Source organism: Elephantulus edwardii, unplaced genomic scaffold, assembly GCF_000299155.1.
Source record: "Elephantulus edwardii isolate Elephantulus edwardi_28Jun2011 unplaced genomic scaffold, EleEdw1.0 scaffold00072, whole genome shotgun sequence".
Lineage (NCBI taxonomy): Eukaryota > Metazoa > Chordata > Mammalia > Macroscelidea > Macroscelididae > Elephantulus > Elephantulus edwardii.
The window spans coordinates 6554276-6562062 of NW_006399822.1; positions in this window are offsets into that span (position 1 = coordinate 6554276).

Genomic DNA, 7787 nt, shown 5'->3' on the forward strand with positions numbered 1-7787 from the left:
CTCCCTTCTTCTTCTTCTTCTTCTCTCTCTCTCTCTCTCTTTCTTTCTTTGTTTTATTTTAATAAGATACCTTTTACATAGCAAAAGGGGCTATGCCTGCATGGTTAAGAATTTCAGGTGATGATATTATTTTGGATTATCTGAGTGGGTCTTAGGGTCCTGGGTCAGAGAGATGATGGGAGGAGGGAAATGGGGCGAAATGACACTGTTACCTCACTGTCTTTAAAGGTGGAGGAAGAGGCCAGGAGCCAAGGAGTGCTGAGAGCTTATGAATATGGGAATGTTGTTGTTATTGGGTGCAGTTGAGTTGGAACCACCCCACAGTTGGACCCTGCAGTGATATTCAAAGGCAATTAGTCACATGGGAGGAGACTGCCCGTCTCTATTTCCCATGGAGCAGTTGGTGGATTCAAACTGCATACCTTTGAATTGCCTTGCCACTAGACCACCAGAGCTCCGTGGAATATGGAAGAGGACAAACTCCCCCCAACAATCTCCAGAAGGGATGCAGCTTTACCATCACATTGTCTGTATCTTCAGCAGTTCAAATCCCCCAGCAGGTCTACGGGGGAGAAGTGGACAGTCTCCCCCTTTAACTTTTGTTGTTGTGTGCCTTTGAGTTGGAAGTAATTCATAACTGACGCTCCAGGGGATTTCAGAGGCAGTGAATCACGTGGGAGCAAATTGCCCATCTTTCTTCTGCCGCTAATCTGATGAATTTCAACAGCATGCCTGTGGGGTTTGTTGACAGTCCTGGAAACTCCATGGAGCGTCACTGTGAGCTGATTCCGTGGCTGTGGAGGAAGCTATGGCAGCCTAACGGATAGGCCAGCTAGTGGGTATGAACACAACCCAAAGGCAGCTGGTTCAAATCCACTAGGTAATCCTGGTGGGAAGAAGATAAAAAATTTATTCCCTTGTGATTGACAGCCTCAGAAAACCTGCTACGGGGTCAGCTATGAGTCAGTTTTGACTCAGTAGCACAGAAAAGCAACATATACACATTTCAGACTTCTGTCGTTAAGCCTGTGTTGTTTTAGGGCACCAAAGTTGTTCACAAGGAGAACAGTGCATTTTGCAATTGTGACTTATTTGCACACCAAGAAGCATTTCCAGGCGTTTGAAAACTGTGGACTCATTTTCTCTGCCTGCAGAAGTGCTGGGAATGGATATGCTCAGGTGAGAGAAGGCTCTCATTGTCAAGGACCTCTGTCTGGGAATCAAGCCATTGATCACTTAGGCTTCTCTGTCACGTGGATTAGAACAGAGGTCAGCTTGGGGTCCTCCTGGTTTGCAGAGAGAGTATTCAGAATGGGCTTCCTGGTCAATACACAACTGGAGTAGTCTTTAAGAATAATAATTCTTGAAGGAGAAATGGTCACTTTGAGTATTAAGGTGAGCCTGACCCAAGCCGTGGTGGTTGTAGTCATCTCATCTGCATGTGAAAACTAGACAATGAATAAGGAGGACCGAAGAAGAACTGATGCCTTCATATGATGGGATCAATGTAGAATATTGAATATTACAGGAATAACCAGTAAGTCTATTTTGGGGGAGGTGAAGCTAGAGTGCTCCTTATAAGGCAACATGGTGAGGCTTCATTTCATGTACTTTGGACATATTATATATCATGAGGAACCAGTCACTGGATAAGGGCATCATGCTTGATGAAGTAGAGGGTCAGTGAGAAAGAGGAAGACCCTCAGTGAGATGGGTCACAGTGGCTGCCCGTTGGGTCCCTTGATTGTGAGGGTGATACAGGCCTGGGCAGCGTTTCAGGCTGGTGTACGCATGGCTGCTGTGTGTCAGAAGCAACTCTTAGGTGCCTAACAACAACAACAATGGGGCAAACAGGACAAGGCTGCCCTGGGCAGGAGAACAACGTATGCATATCAAGGGTGTGGGAGCCAGGAGGTGCACAAGTACCTGTTGGAAGAGGAATGGTGATGGATGTGGGTGGAGGAAGGCCAAGGGCTGATTCCTGCCCTCTCTTTACCCCTCGTGCTTCTTCCCAGCTATGGCTGCCGTCTGGTGATTCCACATGGCGCCCGTGGGGCCTCTCAGGTGCTCCAGGTTGGGGTCTCGTTCCTCTCAGTGGGGAAGAGGAAATCGGGATAGCATCTGCCAGCAATTTGCCTGGCTCCAGAGGTGCCATCAATCTGCTGATTTCATAAGCACTGAACATCAATAAAAATAATCAAAGGAAACCAGCAGCCCATAAACGATATTAACTCCAGAACCGGTCAGATGCAAAGGGCTGGGGCATATTGGAGCAAGGCTCAGTGGGACACGTGGGCAGAGCCCCATGGTGAAATGCGCTGCTTCTATTTGTAACAGATGCTGACCAGAGATCGAACCCTGGGTGGTTTCATTTTATATGTGAAAGGAGGAGACGGTGTTCTTTCCAGTTTTCTGCACTTTTCTTCTTGGAGATGAGGCTTCTATCCAGAGTTCAGCTGTTGAGTACATTTAAGTTTTCTGAAACATGCTCACTGTTGGGTGTTCTAAGCTGTGTCATGCTCAGACTCTAGTTCTGTGGCCCTTTGTGTGTGACAAGGATGAGGATTCCTTCCCTCCCACCCATGCAAATGAAATTCAGAGAAAAGACTTGAATATTATGCGTCCACTCACTGATAAGATCTGGATTGCTTTGTTTAGCTGTATCCTGAGATGTTCGCTGTAGGTACTGTGGGAAGAGGGTCAAGACTCAGATACTGAGCTGAGCACTTTAGACACAGAAAGTGAATTCTGCACTTACTCTACCTGCTAATGTCACTTACCTGGTCTTTAAGGAGTCTTAAGCTCTGATGGCCCCTAGTGGTAAGAAACCACACTGCAATCTCAAAGGTTCGAATCCACCAACTGCTCTGCAGGAAAAGGATGAACAGTCTCCTTCTGTGCAATTTACTGTCTCTGAAAACCTGCTGGAGGATCAGCTGTCTATTGGTTCCAATTCTCTGATGTTCAACAACAACAGCAAAGGTATAAGTATGTTATGGGTTATGCTACTAAGGTCAGCTGTTTGAATCCCTAAGACTCCTCTGTGGGAGAAGGATGGACACTCTTCTGTAAAGATTTGCAGCCTTTGACACCCAGTGGAGGGTCACATTACTGTGAATTGACACAGTGACAATGAATTTTTAGTGGTTCTTCATTGAGGGTTTGGGGCTTTTATAAAAATCCTGCTAATTTCGATGCCTCAGGTGGCATCCACCTCTCCACTTGGCTGTGTTTTTGTTAGTTGGCATTGAGCTGCCTTCTCATTCCTGGTAACCTTTTCTGTTGTTAGGTGTTGATGACTCAGTTCCGAGTCACACCACTACCGTGTGGAAGAGCACAAACCCAGCTGTGACCATATATAAACAGAGCAGAATATTACTCAGTCCTGCACTCTCTTCACCGTAGTTTGTATTTTGTGTCCCTTGTTGAGGTTCGTGAGTCACTTCTCCTCTTGGAGAAGAATTCTCTCATTTTTGCTGACTCTCTTCTGTCCCAAACAGGACATCTTCTCCTTGTCACTGCTCATTGCTAATCAGATGAGTCCAAAGCTGAAGTCCTGCCATCCTAGCTTGTGGGGAGAAGTCTGGTTGTATTTCTTCTAAGACTGATTTGTTATGTGTAGACAGGGCTTAGCATCCAAAGGCTTGATGAACTGGAGTCTGTGCCTCTGGTCTCCGCAGCATTGTAGTGAATCATCTCACCTCTTCAGATGCATTTTATTTATATGGTGTGTACAATTTGCCAGCCATTCTTTTAAGCACTTAAAGATATTAACTTATTTAATCTCTGTAACACTCCTTCAGGGCAGGTGCTATGATTATCCCAGTTTGACTGATGAGATATGGGGCCAGAGAGAGGAGCGGATTTCCCAAGATATCCCGGCAGAGCCAGCATTCCATCCCAGGTGGGAGACGGAAGGTCCACACTGCGACCCAGTCACAATGCCGTCTCCTTGGTACCCACAGAAGATGTGGCCATTCTGGAGCGTCCTCTTGACCGTTCACCTCCACAGTGGTTGGAAGCCACATCCTCTTGGTGCCTTCTAGCAAAGCTCAGTCTAATGACAGGCTTGGGGGAGCCAGACCCAGTACCCCGTAACTTGTCCTCTTGCAGGGCAGTTAGTTCTGTCGGCTTGCTTGCCTGATCTGGCCTTTGCCTCTTCCTGTGGTCAGGGGTGAGGATTGGAAGTGGTTCTCCCTCTTCCTCACTGGTCAAGAGCCGCTGGGCTCAGTCCAGTCACATCACACTGAGCGAAGGGCTCCCGCCCTCTGGGCCTCCTGCCACCCACACACATACCCTGCCAAGACAGATGGTGGGATCTTTCTTAAGAAACTGATAAGGAGGTGCAGGTAGAGATGGTGAAGCCTTCCATCCCAGAATGGAGGGTAGCACTGCCCAATCTCTTTAACGTTTCGTTGAGCCTCAGCTTGTTCCCTGGGACCACACAGGGGCCTGGCAGATATGAACGTTCCCCAACACTTTGGGCAGGGCCCTTGGAAAGCATGTCTTCAAGCTGGCCTTCCATGTGCCTTGAGGAAGGTGATACCCTTGTGTAAATGGTTCATGCATCAACTGGTAAGCAGGAGGATGGATGGTCAAGTCCACCCTGGTGTCTCGGGAGAAAGCCTTGATGATCTACCTGTGAAACATCAACCATCAAAAAGCCTCAGGAGGATGTTTCTACTCTGAGGCACCTGGAATCACCTCGGGCCAGAATCAACTCTATGGGCAGCTGACTTCAGTGATGGCAGACCCCTCCTGTTGATGCTGTGACCCACAGGAGGGTAATATGCCGTTCACCATAGAGCACTTCTTCTCACATACCTTGGACACATTGCTAGGAGAGGCTGCTCATCGGAGAAGCACGTCGTGCTTGGAATGGTGTAGGGTTGACAGAAGAGAGGAAGACCCTCAAACAGCTAGACTGACATAGTGACTACAACAGGGGGCTCAAGTGTGGCAGGGCTGATGTTGATGGCACAGGACAGGACAGCGTTCAGACCTGTTGTTCATAGGGTCACTAGGAGTCATACTCAACAACACATAACAGCAGCAACAGCATAGGAGGACCCTCTTGTCCAGTTAGGCAACACATCCAGCAGAGCCAGGTCCACTTCTAAAGACATCAGATCCAGAGGCAACAAAGACACAGTTGCTGCCTCATTTAATTCATTTCCTGAGGAAACAGAGACATGGAGAATTACGTTGAGGATTTTAAGATACTAAACCAAATAAGGGACAGGTCACCTCTGATAAGTTAGACAAAAATCATCAGAGAAGGCCTCCTGGGAGTTGCTGTTTATGGTTGGTCCTAAAAGATGGACTTGAAGAGAGGTGTTTGTTCAGGTATAAGGAACAGCATATGCAAATATAAGAAGAAGGAACAAATAATTTCTGAGTGTTGCCTAATGTGACAGTTGCTCATTGGATTAGCACTTGTTACAACTGATGGATGCTTTGGTGTTTGAAAGTGACAGCTGGTGCTGCAGCAGCCACTCTGTGGTCATGAGGCTGTAGAAATAATACCTTTGAGCTATTTTTTTAAAGTATTCAATATCATTAGTATTTTAGCCATCCGCCTTTTCTTGTTGCTTTCCACTGTAAAGATAATAACAGATATAGCAATGATGAAGAAAGTGACTTTACTTAAAAAGCAAGAGGGGAGTTTTAAGTGTTTTAAGTGGTTCATTGTCTGTCTCTAGATGATAATAATCATGACCCTGATGGATTTGTGTGTAGGTGAGTATCTGTTTGTGTTTGCAGCATTGTACATGTTATGTGTGGTTTATCAGTCTGAATATGGAGTGACAGATGTTTGTCTCCTGACCCACCTCCCTGCTCATGATACCTGTACCCAACAACAAGCCACATTGTACTGAGGTCCACCAGGAGGACGCCAGCTCTCTCTACACCCACCCTACAGCTTCTGGAAACTTTGAAAGTTCATCATTAGTTAAAAAGTTAATCCTCGTAATGAAAAGGTTCCTCTTTGATGTGGGAGTGCTTCCGAAGCCTCGGTGACCTACATTGCCTTTGCGCTCTGTGTACGAGGTGAGGCGGGGACCAGGGACCGGCTGGGGAATTACCCGTGTTTAATGAACACTAAAATTAGAATTTGACTGAAATCCACAGAAATGGCTCGACAGCAAGTTCACATGCCCCTGGGGAGCTGTGGGCAGCTCAAACTTACCCACAGGCGCTTTTGAAAATGTTTTCTTTCCTTTTTTTTTTTTTTTTTGAATCAGCATAGTTGGCTCTTCTGAGCCGAGAATGTGCTTGCACTCAAGACGTCTCCCCACCTCACTTAACCTCCAGCACCCCAACATTGAGGCTTGGGGGATGGCTAAGAGACTGTGTGGACTCTGTCATCTTGGGCAGAATGTAGGAGCCTGGGGCATGGAGGGAGCAAGGCAGTGTTGCCTTTCCCAGTAGGCAGTTGCGGTACATCTTGTAGAACGTTCTGAGAAATACCACAGCTAGGCAGCTCTTGTGGCCCAGTGGGTATGGAGCTGTGCTGCCCTCCCAAAGACAGATGACTTGAATCCACTGTCTCCTCCCCTTGATTTACAGCCTCTGAAAACCTGCCGGTCAGCTGTGAGTGAGTTCTGATGTGATGGCTATGAAATTGATTTTTTCGAGGTATGTCGGGCTTACTGAAGAACGTTGTTAAATAGTTGTAGAATCTTAAAACTCTATCAGAGTTCTAAGTTATGAAAACTTTTATAAATTTTCATGTTTGAATGAACAGAATGTGGGAAAATAGATATTAAAATGTAAAGACTCACTTCCTCCCCTTCCCCAGTGTCTCCGCCCGCAGGGCCGGTGTTAACATGTCCATGTATATGGTACGCAGCAGAGTCTTCAGTTCTGATGTGAGCATGTCAGCATGTGGGCTTGCAGGCAGGCCTCAGAGGTGCTGCAGTTCGGCACGGACCACCACAACAGTGTGAATAGCACAATCAAATGTATCTCAGGGATTTTCCACACGGAGAAAGAGAAACAGCTGTAAAGAGACACTAGTGATTGGAACATGGAATGTGAGAAGCATGAATATAGGAAAATTGGACATTGTTAAGAAGGAAATGGAACGCATAAATATTGACATACTAGGTACTGGCAAAATGAGATGGCTTGGCATGGGACATTTTGAATCAGATGATTATATGATTTACTATGCTGGAGATGAAAAGGTGAGAAAAAAATGGGGTTGGTTTCATAATTTAAAAAATCATTTTTAGATCTATCCTGAAATACAATGTGATGAGTGACAGGATAATATCCATATGCATACAAGGAAGTCCAGTGAATGCCACTATCATTCAAATATATGCACCAACAACTAGAGCCAAAGAGGAAATAGAAGATTTTTACCAACTTTTGCAGTCAGAAATTGATCAAACATGCAATCAAGATATATTAATAATAATGGGTGACTGGAATGCAAAAGTTGGGAACAGGGAAGAAGGATCAGTAGCTGGAAAACATGGGCTCAGAGAGAGAAATGAGGCTGGAGATAGAATGATAGAGTTCTGCACATTCAATGATTTATTAATCGCAAATACCTTTTACAAGAAACATAAATGCAGGCTATACACATGGATCTCACCTGATGGCATGAATAGGAATAAAATCGATTACATTTGTGGGAAGATTCACTGGAGAAGCTCAATATCAGCAGTGAACACCAGGCCGGGTACTGACTGTGGGACAGACCACCAGCTACTCATATGCAAATTCAAGCTGAAGTTGAGGAAAATTAAGTCAAGTCCACAGGAACCAAGATTTGA